Genomic DNA, 14,110 nt, shown 5'->3' with positions numbered 1-14,110 from the left:
ACTACAGCAAACTCAAGGAGCCTTCATGTAAGAATGGAGTAATTGGACAACAAAATATCATACAATTTTGGGACATGATGTGACAAACATTTATATGACCTTGAATTATACATGTTCAAATTCTTCTCTATCTTCAGCCACTATTATTCTGGAAACTCTTTCTGTATGATTTAGCTTAAAATGAAAGATGCTTTGTTCCTTCAGCCTGTGTTTAGAAGGAGGGGAGGACACACATTTGCAGCCTGTCCAGGCAAGTGTGGCAGGCCTGTGACTGCCCTCATAGCTGCTGTTTCCTCTTCCTCTCATGGTTATTATAGCTCTACATCCAGCTGTCCTTCCTGAACACGTCCCATTGGCTCCTTGGTTTCCAGTGCATTCGGGGAAATGGTTTTGGTTTTAGAGTTGCTCTAAGTGAGTTTTTATCTTCTTGCAAAAGTTTAGGCTACCACAGTACTTCTCTGAAAATACAGACAAGTGAGGGGATTGGAAATAAGGCCTAAAGAATACAAGACCAGTGTGGTGCCTGAGATCTTTCCTGTATGTTGTATATTTCTTAACCAGGAGACATAGAACCTCTTCATTTTCCTCTTCCAGAGTCCTCTGTTTAGGCTGAAAAATCTCTTTGCAACATGGGATTGCGCACAGTGTGAGTCTCAAAACTCTGTGATTAATGAAGATGCAGGGGATGGGAATTCCTTTCTAATCACAATGTGAAATCCACAGCAGCTTTTAAAAAAAGCATTCTTTGAGCTAGGCTGATTAGTACTGCTCTATTGCTCAGAAATGTCTGAGAAGCAGACTGTATCTAGAATATTTTAAAATGTCTTGCTCTTTCAAACTGTATGGAGTGTCCAAAATGTGTTTTGTATATGTGTAATTACAAATAAAACCAAATATGAGATGTATCATGTGGGTGTCTCTACACTGGGTTAATCACATAGGACATTAATTTTCTTAATGCTTCTTTTTTGCTGAAGAAGATTTTATTTTACATACTTTGATAGATGAGTAATGTGATGGTTGATTCTCACAATGAAAAGGAAAATATTATGTATATATGTTAAGAGAAGTTTTATAGTCTTACAGTCATGTTTCATCCTGCTTGTGTTGTTGTCAGGGGGTGGCCTGGGTTTGGGACATTTGGGACAGTCGGCTTGTTGCTATAGCAACATCTGACTGCCAATCAAGATTTAAGGATGTGAACTCCACCACTGGACAGCAAAGAAGGAGTCGATGGACAGAACTTTGGGAGGGGCTGAAGGGTTAAAAGCTGGAACATCCATTTGGATGAGCACATGGTGGGAAAGATCCTCTGCTCCTGGCACCATAATATTTTCTCTACTCAGTCTTCTGTTGTATTTTTGTTAAGGTTTTAATAAACTTTTTACATTTTCTGGAAGTGAGTATCATTTCTCTCAATACCTTTATAGAGCATGTAAGTATTAGATATAATATTTATTCTTTTAAAAAATAGATTTACAGAAATCTCCTGACATGCATACATCATGTCATGTAAATCAATTTTCAATGCACATCTTAAGACAAGTTTTGTCCAGATGTAGCCAATGTGGTGTAATTATGACAATTCTTCTGTGTCTTCATGTAGGAAACCCCCCCACTTTTATTCAAAACTATGTAATTTTATTATTTTTTCTGAGAAGCATATGTCATTAGTAAACTTAAAGTATGCATTGGAAATGCCTACCGCAGGTCTATGTTGCTGTGTCCCTCTCCTGTCCCTGAACATTGAAAGTGAGCTGGAATCCTTTTAAGTTTTATACAGAGACAAAGTACTGTTATAAAGACTTTAAATCAGTGAAATTTGCGGCCACTTGAGCAACCTTAATTTCTTCTTTCAGTGGAAGAGAAATTAAAGGTGAATGTTGTCTTGATTAGAAGAATATGAATAGGGGAGATCTGTGGAAAGTCTATAGTGACTGTTGCCTCCTTTCCTGTGACTTAAGTACCTTTAAAAGATGTTTGTTTGTATCCAATAGAACACAGTGTTACAGTCCTGCTGCAAAACAGAGAAAACATCCAGGGAACAGCATGAACTTCTGCACCAACAGCCATGTATTTTTTGAACCTTTGGCACAGGGAGGCTCCTCTCCCATCCAGGGAAGATGGGAAAGGTACAACCTAGAATTTTTCATGCACACAGAAGGCAAGAAGGTCTCTTCTTCCTTTGGGTATCTCTCCAAAAGTCTTCTGTTGCTTTACCTTTTCCTATTGCAGAATCCTCATAGAGGGATTGAGTGCTGGATGGAATTCAATCTGCCTCACGTGCCAGCCATTGTACTAGCCTTTTCTTTTTCTTTTTACTTATTTGTTTCATACTCATCTTTCTGTGGCTTTGACTCTGACATAAATATTTATAGGCTTTTGGATTTCTTTTCGCTGTAAGTGATTGTTTTTAATCAGTATAAGCTCCTGGGAAGTCACTGGTCCAGAAACCAAAATGTAGCAGAAGAGGAACATAGGAATCTGTTCCCACTTCTCAACTAGGAGTCATTTCCTTTGCTCTCTGTACTAATGCTTCTCAGACAGAGGCCAAAAAAGCTGTGTAGATTTTATATCTGCACTATTGACCCCCATAAGATAAAGATAAAATACAGCATTCTGAATATGGACAAAGATGTTCTGTGTTTTATCCTAGTGAACAAAAAATAGAGAGGAAACTGCTGACTATTGTCAGAGTAGCTACTCTTTAAGATTATAGAATCATTGAATGGTTGGGATTGAAAGAGACATTACAGATCACCTTGTTTCAATCCTTATACCACAGACAGGGATGCTTTCCACTGGATCAGATTGCTCAAAACCCCATCCTAGGCTTGAACACTTCAGGAATGGGGCATCCACAGCTTCTCTGGGCAACCTGTGTCAGTGCCAAGCCATGCTCACGGAAAATACTTCCTTCTTTATATCTATCTAAATCTATCCTCTTTCAGTTTAAAGCCATCCCCCCCTTGTCTATCTCTACATGTCCTTGGAAAAAGTCACTCTGCAGCTTTCTTGTAGACCCCCTTTATGCTATGGGAAGCTACTGTAAGATCACTTTGAAGCCTTTTTTTCCCCAGGGTGAGCAATCCTCTCAGCCTTTCCTCATAGGAAAGGTGTTCCACAAATCATCTTTGTGGCCTTGGGACTCCAATAGAGGTTTTGTCTTTCCTGTGCAGAGCCCCATCACTTTCATGATGCTGGTTCGCTGCTGAGCAGGAGAATGTAGCCTCTGTATGCCATCCATTGTCTTTTAAAACAAACATTTCCAAGTCCCAGGTGCCACCACCATGCTCCATACCCACACTGTGGTTTAGACCGTGCTGCCCCAGGTGTGGCTGTCCCATCACTGATCTGCTGGTCGCAGCATTTTGTTATTATTCTGTTCACAGTACCAACCACAGACACTTTTGAACAGGGGTTTAAACATTGGATTCTCATTTTCACCTCCGAGTATTCTAGAGGAAGGTGGGAGGAGGATATATTGTGGACAGTTGTTGCTCTTTTGAAAGAGGTGATAGTATGGGAATCGAAAACCAGAGGCCTGTCACAGGGCCAGTACTCTGGGCTTTTCTGAAAGGGTCTCCTGGACCATCCCAGCACAGCAAATTAAACCTGGGATCCTTTCCCTGAAACTTTTCATCCCTCAGATACATCCTCTTCCAACACATTCTTCATTACCCTCTAATATTCCAAGAGAGATAGGATTAATATTGATCACAGCTGTCTGTTTCTTCAAGCTTCCAGAAGCCACACGTTCATCTCCAAAACATCTGCCTTGATATTATCATGGGAATTTTCAGGGTATTTATACTGATCTGATGAGGATGATAAGTTCTTTTGCAGTGTTGTCTTCATGAAGGCCCTTAGTTTCTAGTGATGTTCTTGCAGTTTGGGTACACAATAGCTACTGTGATGACAGATGTTGAAAATCTCAGAGATCTGATCTAAAAGGCAGATTTGAATTTTGTCAAACGTATGAGTAGCCCCACTGCAGTGATTGAACCATTTAGGCATTTGGAGAAATATCCCTATGACAAGAGTGCACATCCTGTGTTGTCTAAAGCATTCCAGTGCACATGGGTAAGCAGCTGTTTGAACTCATCCTTACTCATATCTCTTGCTGCAGTTACCTCCATAGGTCATTTAATCTGTTAATTTACAGAAGGAAAAGATTTTAATTCTTCAAACACTGTGATGCTTTCTCTTCATCTCTCTGAGAAGTGTGATTATTTTGCTGTAGATAATGTGAATGGTACAGTACAGTAAGTGTTAATTTTTAAAACTGTGTAGTTCCACCTGACTTCGATCCCCAGAATCCTTCTCCATGCATGTGCAAGTGCTCCTCATGCTAATGAGGAAAGCATGATCCTTGGAGAGGAAATAGACACATCTTAAAGTACTCAAGATGTTTTTTTGACATGCCAGAGATAAGTAGCACAAGGCACAAATACATCCAATACTTGATGAGGTACCATACTACTTGGTGAGATACCAAAATATACACAAATCCATTATCACTCAGCTGTCTTCCACTACACATGCTGAGACTATCAATAATCATACTTGGTTTGGAATTCTGGGTAATATCCTGAGTTGAATTCAAATGCAAGTATAACCTGGCACTAAGACTTTTTTCCTGCATTACAGGAAAAGCAGAGCTAATTCAAAAATGTGCTGGTTTCGCTGAGAATTTTGAAGTGTGTATCTCCAACTAGCTGCAACTGGATTTTTTAACACCCTTTTTCTTCTCAATTTTTCCAGTTTGACTTAGGAAAGTACAGAATAAGAAGATAATAATTTAGTTTTCTTATATTTATGATAAAATTGAAAAAAAAATCCCCATCATAAATTGAATGTTACTTTTTTTTTTTTTTTTAAGTGGTCTGGCCTTGGTTAACTGCCTTTGAAAAACAAACTAACAGAAGCTTGATTAGACTCAAAGGCCATGCTAGATCAAGAATAATAGTTAAATAATTAAAATAAATATAACCAGCCAAAAATATTATAAGCATTTTAATGAAGTCATAGAATTCAAAAGAAAATAATTTATTGACTGGCAGACTGAGCACTTGGAAACTTGCAGCTGGCAAAGAAAATAAGCAAATGTGTTCTTTGCAGTATTTTAAATACATAGATTACTCCAGTAGTTTAGAAATAGGGCCTGTAATAGGACCTGTAATCCTTAGGCAGTGCCTAGCTGGTTTATGTTTTCCACATTGCCAGTGAATCAGAAAACAAACACCTCAACAGCACTGCAAATTCCTGTGGGATTTGTAGTCATGTTATTATTTTTCCAAGGTTTGACTCCTGATGTACCTTGCATGTAGAAAACTCTTATTCATGCCAATGAACACAGATGTAAGAAGAATGCTGTTTTTTACCTAATTTCTGCATTGAGTAAAACAGAACGAAATTTGGTTGTAAGTTGTATGAAATAGTCACTTTAAAAATCTCCATCTGGACGTATATACTACATTCAAAGAACTACTTGTAATTACCTGGAAATAGACATTATTTGCAAGACAAATAATATTGTAAAACACTTCCATGGGCTGAGAGCAAAAATAATAAACCAACCTAAATACTATACTGCTCTGGGTTGTAAGCATGACCAGAGAGAATAAAAGTATGAAATAACACTGTCCATCCCAGGTCCTCCTTGATGTGTCAACAGGACTCAGAATCAGATCATTACATGCCCCCTTGCACAAGTGTATTGCAATCCTATTTTATTGTGTGAGCCTCTCTTTCCCACACTATGGCTGCATCCAGCAGAGCACAGGATGAGCTTACATTAATACAGGATGGTATTCCATGAATGAGACTGCTGAGATTCCTTTCCATTTCTTACTCTTCAGTATAACACTGCTTCATTTACTCCACGCTGTCTGACTTTTCTACAGAGGAGTCTTGTTTGCTGTTGCCCCTGTGATTCTTACTACAACAGTATTTGTGCACATCATCAAGAACAAGCTCCTCCTTAGCTCCCAGTTTGGGGCAAAAAAGTGTTATACACATTTGGCAGAGAAAGAAGAGATTAAGCCACTTTCTTTGTATGTTATAAGGAGCAAATACCAAGGACTCAGAAAATATCTAGCTTTCTCAGATTGCACTCTAGTGCCTTAATTCAGTTAATCTCTTCTGTTCTTGGTGATTTAAACCCGTATTCCTTGTGGTCTCTGCAGTGAATGTAAGAGTACCAAGACCAGAAAATGTCATTTCAGGACAGTACTAATTTTGGCACTCACTGCCCAGCAAAGAGCTTCCTGTGAGCACTGTGGAACTCAGTGGGTTCATGTGGCAAAAACCTAACAGCAGGGTTAGGGTGACTTTGGGATTTAATGGCTCTTTCCCAGTGTCACGGGGACAATCTCAGAGAGGTTATGTTGAATTGTGCAGTGGTAGAGGAAAGAAATTCCACTTTGTAGCTCTGTTTTCTGGGCAAATATTGAACAGTAGTCTGGAGAAAGGACAGCAGTGAAATGATAGAACTGATTCTATGATTCAACACTGAGACAGTGACAAAGTAGGAGAAAGTCTTGTGATGCCAGATACTGCCTTTCACAGCCAAAGGAATCCACTTCCATTAGCCAGCCCTGCATGACAGGAAGCAGATATTTGGAAAAAGGGGTTTTACCCCTTCAGGTATTTGCTGATTCCTAGCACTGGAATAGAGCAGCTGCCCCAGCCTTTTCCCATAATGCTGTTCCATCCTACAGTGCTCTTAATTGCTCCATTTCCACTACAACTTTCATTCACAGGGAAGGATGGGGAGGCCTTTTCATCTTGCAGGTAATGCAAATTTCCTACAGGAAACTATGTTAACTTTCCTGCAGCATTGTTATGAAGAACTTCTCTGCAATATCTGACATCCCCCATTGCCATCATTTGGCTTTAACAAGCTTGAGAAGTGGGCTGATGTGAAATATGTGAAATTTGCACTTGTTGGCCAGTAAGTCTCTGACCTGCCTATTACATTTCAAGTGTCTGCCATCCAAATCCTTCAGTCATGATGTGTCTGAGATTCAGTGGTGGCCTTCCTAATAATGCAAAATGCCATCCCTTTTTTTTTTTGAAAATTGGATTTTCTAGGAAAAAATAATTTTGGACTACTACTTGGACTGAAACAAGCTTTTCCAGATGGAAAAATTTAAACAGAGAGGTAAATGGAACTGAAAGAGGTCTCAGAGAAATCTTTGTGTAGCTTTAGGGATAGGGATTGCATTAAACTCTGACTATAACAAATATGCATTTCATTGCAGCTTCAACTCCAGCTGGGAGCCCAGCTATGCATGTTGTAAAGTAAAACAGGGTGAAAGGATAGTTGCATGGTAAAAACAAAGCATCAGGATGGACTAGGCACTGAAATAAGTTGTTTGGTCTGTTTCTCTCTCCTTTTGAATAAATACTTGTAAAATTACTGTAGTACTTGCACACCTCTTGGAGGCGATGGATTGATAAGCTGATTTCATGGAGGGCTATTTTAGGTGAAGTACAAGGTGTTGAAATATTGTTTGAGACACTGAAAAGAGTATTCCCTGTGTGCCTTTAGCATAATTCTTAATCATTTAGGTAAAAATGTTTCAGATGGTGAAAAGTTTTAGCCAGTATAATTGGTATAATCAAAATTGTTTAAATGTACTGTTTTGACCATGGATAAGCTTTTGGGTTTGCTTTTTAATGGTTATTAGTTTATTTGGTTGGTTTTGTGGATATCCAAATTAAAAAAAAAATCTAAATATAACTTACCAAAAGTCTTCCTGGGTTATCTGCATAACCCAGAGAAGACTGTCATCATCCAAATAGTCATTCTGAATCTTGAAATTAGATTTTCCTTTAAAACTGGCTTTCAAAAGAGTATTTGCTGACTATTCAGTGACTACAGGATAATTAAATACTGGATGCACCTTACCAGGTTTCAGTGCCTGACAGGTACATCTTCACCTGAACTAGTAATTTAGGCTCAGTGGGGAGAAATATTCAGAGTATGAAATACAAATTTCTCACAAAAGACACAGATTTGTCCAGGCAGCCATAAACAGAAATTACAGAGTTGCTATTAAGTAAATCTTTCCATTGAAGAAGTCTAAAGTTATATTCCTAATATTTAAATACCTCTTTATTCTCTGTTCTTTACCTGTCCTGCTATGAAACAGATGTCCTGATTATCCTTAGCATTTAAAAGATAATGCCTTGATTTTCCACACAGCTTGAAATAAAGATTATTATCCCCAAAACATAAGTATATAATTTGGTCTGTCTCTTACTCTGAAGTGACAAAACTTTTGTTGAACCAACTTCTCGGGTTCAGATTTAAATTTTAGGTATTAATGCCAAACCCAGAAAGGCCAGAACTTGGGGAAATTTGCCCAATTTAAAAGAGGAACACAAGGCTTGACTCTTTTCATGTCAGATGCAAAGCTTATCCTCCACAGTGTTGGCAGTTCTTCTCTAGGCCTCTCTTTTTCCTCTATCTCCCACACTCCTTCTCTCCCTTCCCCCATCTCTGAAAAAGTTTTGCCAGGTTTATTTTCCCTTCCTTCACCATCAGAAGAGAAGCACTGTTTACAATCTAAAATCTGTGAAAAAAACAGAAGATTTTTGTTTTTCAGGTTAGTCTGCTTATAAGTACCCTTAGCATCAGCAGAACAGTATAATAGTTTTGTTTAAGTGGCCAGAAGCCTCTGTTTAAGAAGGGAAAAGTATGCACTGCGGCAAGCATTAAATGAAAAAACCTGAAACCCCCAGAAATACTTATGAAATGGAAATTAAGCTAGTGTTTCAAAACAACTTATTTTTTTTTTTAAAAATTCATTTCATTTTCTGGCTTCTTTCAGTTTTCTGTTTCTGTGTGTTCCAATTGTTTTGGGTTTTTTTTAAGAGATGTATTATTGAATTCTTTTTGCTGTAGATACTGCTTTGTGGTAAACAGAATCTGATCCCTCTTTTTCCAATTCTTTTGTCAGGCTAAAGAAAATTATTCTAATGTTTTCTGATTTTTGTTTAATAAGTTTACTCACATATTCCAATTTTCTTTCTTTCAAAACATCAAATAACAAAAAATTTCTCCTCTGAATGTTGTTTTCACCTTCATTTTTTCTCCTTTTAAATACTACTCTCTCTGCTCTCATTGAAAGAGTAGCACTATCTTGACTTATGAACTGGGAGACTGTCACAGGAAAAATGGCTCCTATAGAGATGATTTTGCTGACCAAGGGTTACAAAAGTTTTTCTATGAGACTCTAGTTGATAACAGGAAAAGGACTCCAGTGCAGCCCTGTTGTGAATATCCTAAAGTGAAAAAGCCCATCTTCATTTATCATGAAAGTTTCTCCTTGCACTTGGCCATTCTTTATCTTTAGTATTGCTGCTCACTGCCTGTTCCATGAGCTTCTTATCACCTTTTCTCCTTCAGATTTCTTGATCTCCAGAAGCAAGGTGCTTCCAGAGCCTGTGTTAGAGTTAGGTAAATCAGTTGCTTGCTCACTTCAGGCCACTGCTATCCTCACAGGCACCTGAATACTAATGGTAGTACAGAGAATACAACTGATACACTTATAATCATAATCCTAGAAACACTGAGGTTGGAAAAGCTGTCTTTGTGATCAAGTACAGCCCTTAACCCAGCACCACCCTGTTCACCATTGAACAGTGTCCCCAAGTGCCACATCCATCTGCTTTTTTTGAACATTTCCAGGGATGGCACTTCCACCACTGCCCTGGCAGTGTATTCCAACACCTGACCACCCTCTCAGTGAAGATTTTTTTTTCCTAATACATAATCTAAACCTCCCTGTATGCCAGGCTCTCAAACCAGAGGAAAGCCCAGGCGATTTTCAGACAAATGACCTCTGCTCTGTTCCTTGCACTAGAGCCTCTGATAGATATGTTGTGTCATTGTCTGCACAACACACAGCAGCTAGTTCAGGATGTTTCTGCTCTTTCTTATTCTCTTCTGAGTGTTGATTATGTGCCCAGTCTTGTATAATGCTTAAGAACATATTGTTCTCTTGCAGAAGGTCACTGCATACATATTGCATATACAATGCAATTCTAGACCTCAAAAGAGCTCTTTCAAAGTGATTTTATTTCACTTGCTAGTAAAAAAGGTCAAAAAACCACTGCATTTTTCACTCTGAAGGAAATCAAAAGCAGAGTTGGATGCTCAGGAATTTGTTCTGCCAGAGATGATGTTATGCTTAGAGCACAGGGGTCATTAAATATACCAGTATGCTCTTACAAGAATAAGGCACAAAGGCTCCAGCATTAGTGCCAGACACTAAGGGTGAGGCATACTTGAGCCAGAGTGCTCATGACTTTTTAGGCCCATCTAATGAATATCCAGGAACCTCAAGTTTTGTAATCAATTCCTCAATTCCTAGCTATTGTCAACCAAATTTTAGAAATTAATTAAATGCCTCCTTTGTGAAACAGTTTTTGTGAATAAGGGTAATGAAGATGGTGAAGGGCCTGGAGGGGAAGTGATACAAATTGCAGCTGAGGGCATTTGGCTTATTCAGCCTGGAAGAGACTGAGAAGAGACCTCATGATGGTCTGCAACTTCCTCACGAAGGGGAGCAGAGGGGCAGGCACTCATCTCCGTCTCTGGTGACCACTGACAGGACCTGAGGGAATGGACAGAAGTTGTGTCAGGGGTGGTTTAGGTGGGATATTAGGAAAAGGTTCTTCACCCAGAGGGTGGCTGGGCACTGCAAACAGGCTCCCCAGGGAAGTGGTCACAGCACCAAGCCTGGCAGAGTTCAAGAAGTGTTGGGACAATGCTGTCAGGCACAGGGTGTGATTGGTGTGCAGGACCAAGAGTTGGACTTGATGATCCTTTTGGGTCCCTTCTAATTTAGGATATTCTATGATTTTATGGTTCCTCAGGAATGTCTATTTTCTCCATCACCTTTCAAGTGACTTTGAGGTGGCCTTCATATCCTGACACTGGCTTGATGAAGTCTTTTCTCACTATCCAACTGCATTTTTACAATCAGTCTACATGTTCCAATTGCAATTGTACTTCCATTTCAGCATTTGAATCTAGCTCCAAGGCTTCTCTGACAAATAAATCCCAGAGTGGTTTAGCATCTGTACAAATGACATATTGCAGATACAGTACACTGAAATATGTCGTAAAAATTCAGATTTTATATGGTAGTCTAAGATATTTGAGAGAAAGCACAAACTGTGCTATCCAAGAGCAGATGTTAATTAATAAGTCTTGTACCATACACGTTCTTTGCTCTTTATTGTGCTCTTTCAGAAGTGTATTTCCAGACTACCTCAGTTATCTCCAAGACAGTTTGAGTCTTCTATCATCTCATCAGTCTAAGAGGACAATCAAATTCTTACCTTTTGGAGAAGATATTTTGTCTGAGCAGTTCCATGTGTGCTAAAGCATATCCATCTGGCATCTGTGAAGGGAACTCAATGTGATAAATATTACTACAAATTAGCATAGTTTGAAACCTTGGCTCCAAAAGGATTTAATTAACTTTATTTACTGAATGGTCTTGGGATGTATTTTAAGACTACTCCCTGCAGAGAGATGAAGGTAAACACAGACTTTGACACTGCATGCTTGTGTTTGTATGTGTGGATGTCTGCTCTGAAACTTTCTCTCATCTAAAATACAGGTTTTGTTTTCTTGTTCCAAATGGAATATCCAACAACTTAGTCATTGGCAGTAAAACTTTTGGGTGCCTGAACTCTTCAAAATAAAATGTCAATAGCCAGTTTTTTTTTAAACATATGACTCTGACTAAAAGCTCTATTGCCAAGGTATATCAATCATTAAACTTTCACTCAGTGCAGATACAATCTGTGTGCCGGGGAGTTGAAACAAGAAAAAAAAACGTATTCCAAGGCATAAACAAAGATCTCATATTATAGTGCTGACCTATCTTTGGTTAAAATACCTTCCAGAACAGCTGTGGATCACTAGGCACATACTTATGGATGAGTATTTCATTGGCAGATTGATGGAGGCTCTGCTTTTGGCAGCAGCAAGTATTAGGTGTGGGATCAACTGCAGTAGGGAAGCAGCCAGTTCTGTGAGGAAGCATAAAAGTAGCAGCAGAAGATTAGGAAGGGCAACTGGAACCACTTCTAGATGGCTAGACAGATGGAAATGAATTCAGACACTTTGGAAAGAAAATTAAATTACAACTCAAGTATGTGCAAAAATTAAGAGACTGATTAAAAATGGCATTAAGAAAACTTTAAAAATAAATTAAAAATTATTCAATAACTGCCCAGCTTTGCTGTGTTAAGTGAAATAAAACTCCAGATGGATCAACATCAAGATATGTAAAGATGGTGAGGATACTTTAGATTAATATCTTGTAACTGGTGTTTTACACTAGTAGACTGATCCACCTATAAAATATCACACATTCATTGTAATGGTTTCTGGAAGACAGAAAGAATATTACTTCACAGAATGAGACTGGGCCAGGTCCTCAGCTGATGTAAATTGCCATAGTTACTTTGATTTCAGTGGAGTTATGCCAGTTAATTCTGAACTAAATCTTCAATTGAAGATTTGACTTTTAAAAGTTTCAAATGTTTCATTTAATACCTTCTGTGCTGGAGAAATTCTCTCTTCCACATTTCCTCTATATTTATGATTTTTTAAAAAATTTCTCAGCCTCTTTTTTTCAGTGATTAAGGCCTTTTTCTGAATTAATTAAATTAGAACAAATATTTTCTAGGAAGACATACTAGGAATGTATTGCTTGGATTCATTTGCAAGGCAGAGCAATCCTAGTCAAAATGATGTTTAAGTTATTCATTTTTGGAATCTGCAGTTACATTGGTATTTGTCTTTTATTTGTTGGAATCTGGTATTGACTTTCAACATAATTTTAATAGAACTCTTGACTCAGTACATGTGAGATTTGGTGTCAATGTAATATTCTTATATGTGTATATATATATGGTCAGTTTTTTTTTTAGGTTTGTGTACACAAAAGAAGATATAGATAATTTTAATATATAATATAACATATCTATAAAATATAATACAACATGAAATTAGGAATGATAGGGCAAACCCCAAAATATTTCCCAAGGTCTTAAGAAACATGCAGTTCCTAATTCTGAGATTTTCTATATTTGAAAACTACTCACTCTCATGTCAGTTCCCCTTTACTTGTGGTTTAACAAGTGAACCTGCAGCCAAGTCCCACACAGCCACTCACTTCCTCCCCCACCAGCAGGATCAGAGAGAGAATTGGAAGGGTATAAAAGCCAGAAATCTCATAGGTTGAGATATAGACACTTTTAATAAAGGACACAAAAGCTGCACATGCAAGCAAAACAAGGAATGTTGTCCCCTCTTCCCATGGGCAGGCAGGTGTGCAGCCATCTCCAGGGAGAGCAGGGCCCTGTCACAGGTAATGGTGAGGTAAGCTGGGAAGACAAACACCATCACTGCAAATGTGTCCCTCCATTCTTCCTTCTTCCCCTCACTTTATATGCTGCCCACAATGTCATATGGTCTGGAACATCCCTCTGGTCACTTTGGGTCACCTTTCCCTCCTCCCAGCCTCCCACGCACCCCCAGGCCCTTTGCCAGTGTGGTCATACAAAAAGCAGAAACGTCCTTGCCTCTGTCTAAGTCCTGCTCAGCTATGACAAAAGCATCTCTATACCATCAACCCTGTGTCCAAGGCAAATCTGAAACACAGCCCTGTACCAGCCACAGTGAAGAAAATTAAAATGTCCCCAGCCAAAACCTGCACATACTTCTGTTTAATGAGACATATTCTCATTCCTTATCAACAGATAGCCTGGATAAAACCACTGGTACCCCATGTGCTGCCTTGACATGGTCAGATGGAATCAGATTCATCCCACCCAACCTTGTCTTCAGTGCTATAATCTTTAGTCTACCTTTATAGACAAAGGAGAAAACCTCATTCCAGAAGATGCTTGTTCTTATCCATCTGATATTCTTCTCTTATGCCAAGGTAAGTCCATCCCTGAGATGTCCAGTTTGTTCTCTTTGGGTTGGAAGGAGCTTAGATTTCTAATCTTGAAATTGCTGAAATTAGAGAACCTAATCACACATTTCTAACTGGTGATTAATTACAGGTACAGC

Source organism: Lonchura striata, chromosome 1A (assembly GCF_050655825.1).
Source record: "Lonchura striata isolate lonStrDom1 chromosome 1A, ASM5065582v1, whole genome shotgun sequence".
In the NCBI taxonomy this organism is placed as follows: Eukaryota; Metazoa; Chordata; class Aves; order Passeriformes; family Estrildidae; genus Lonchura; species Lonchura striata.
This window is presented reverse-complemented; position numbering follows the sequence as displayed.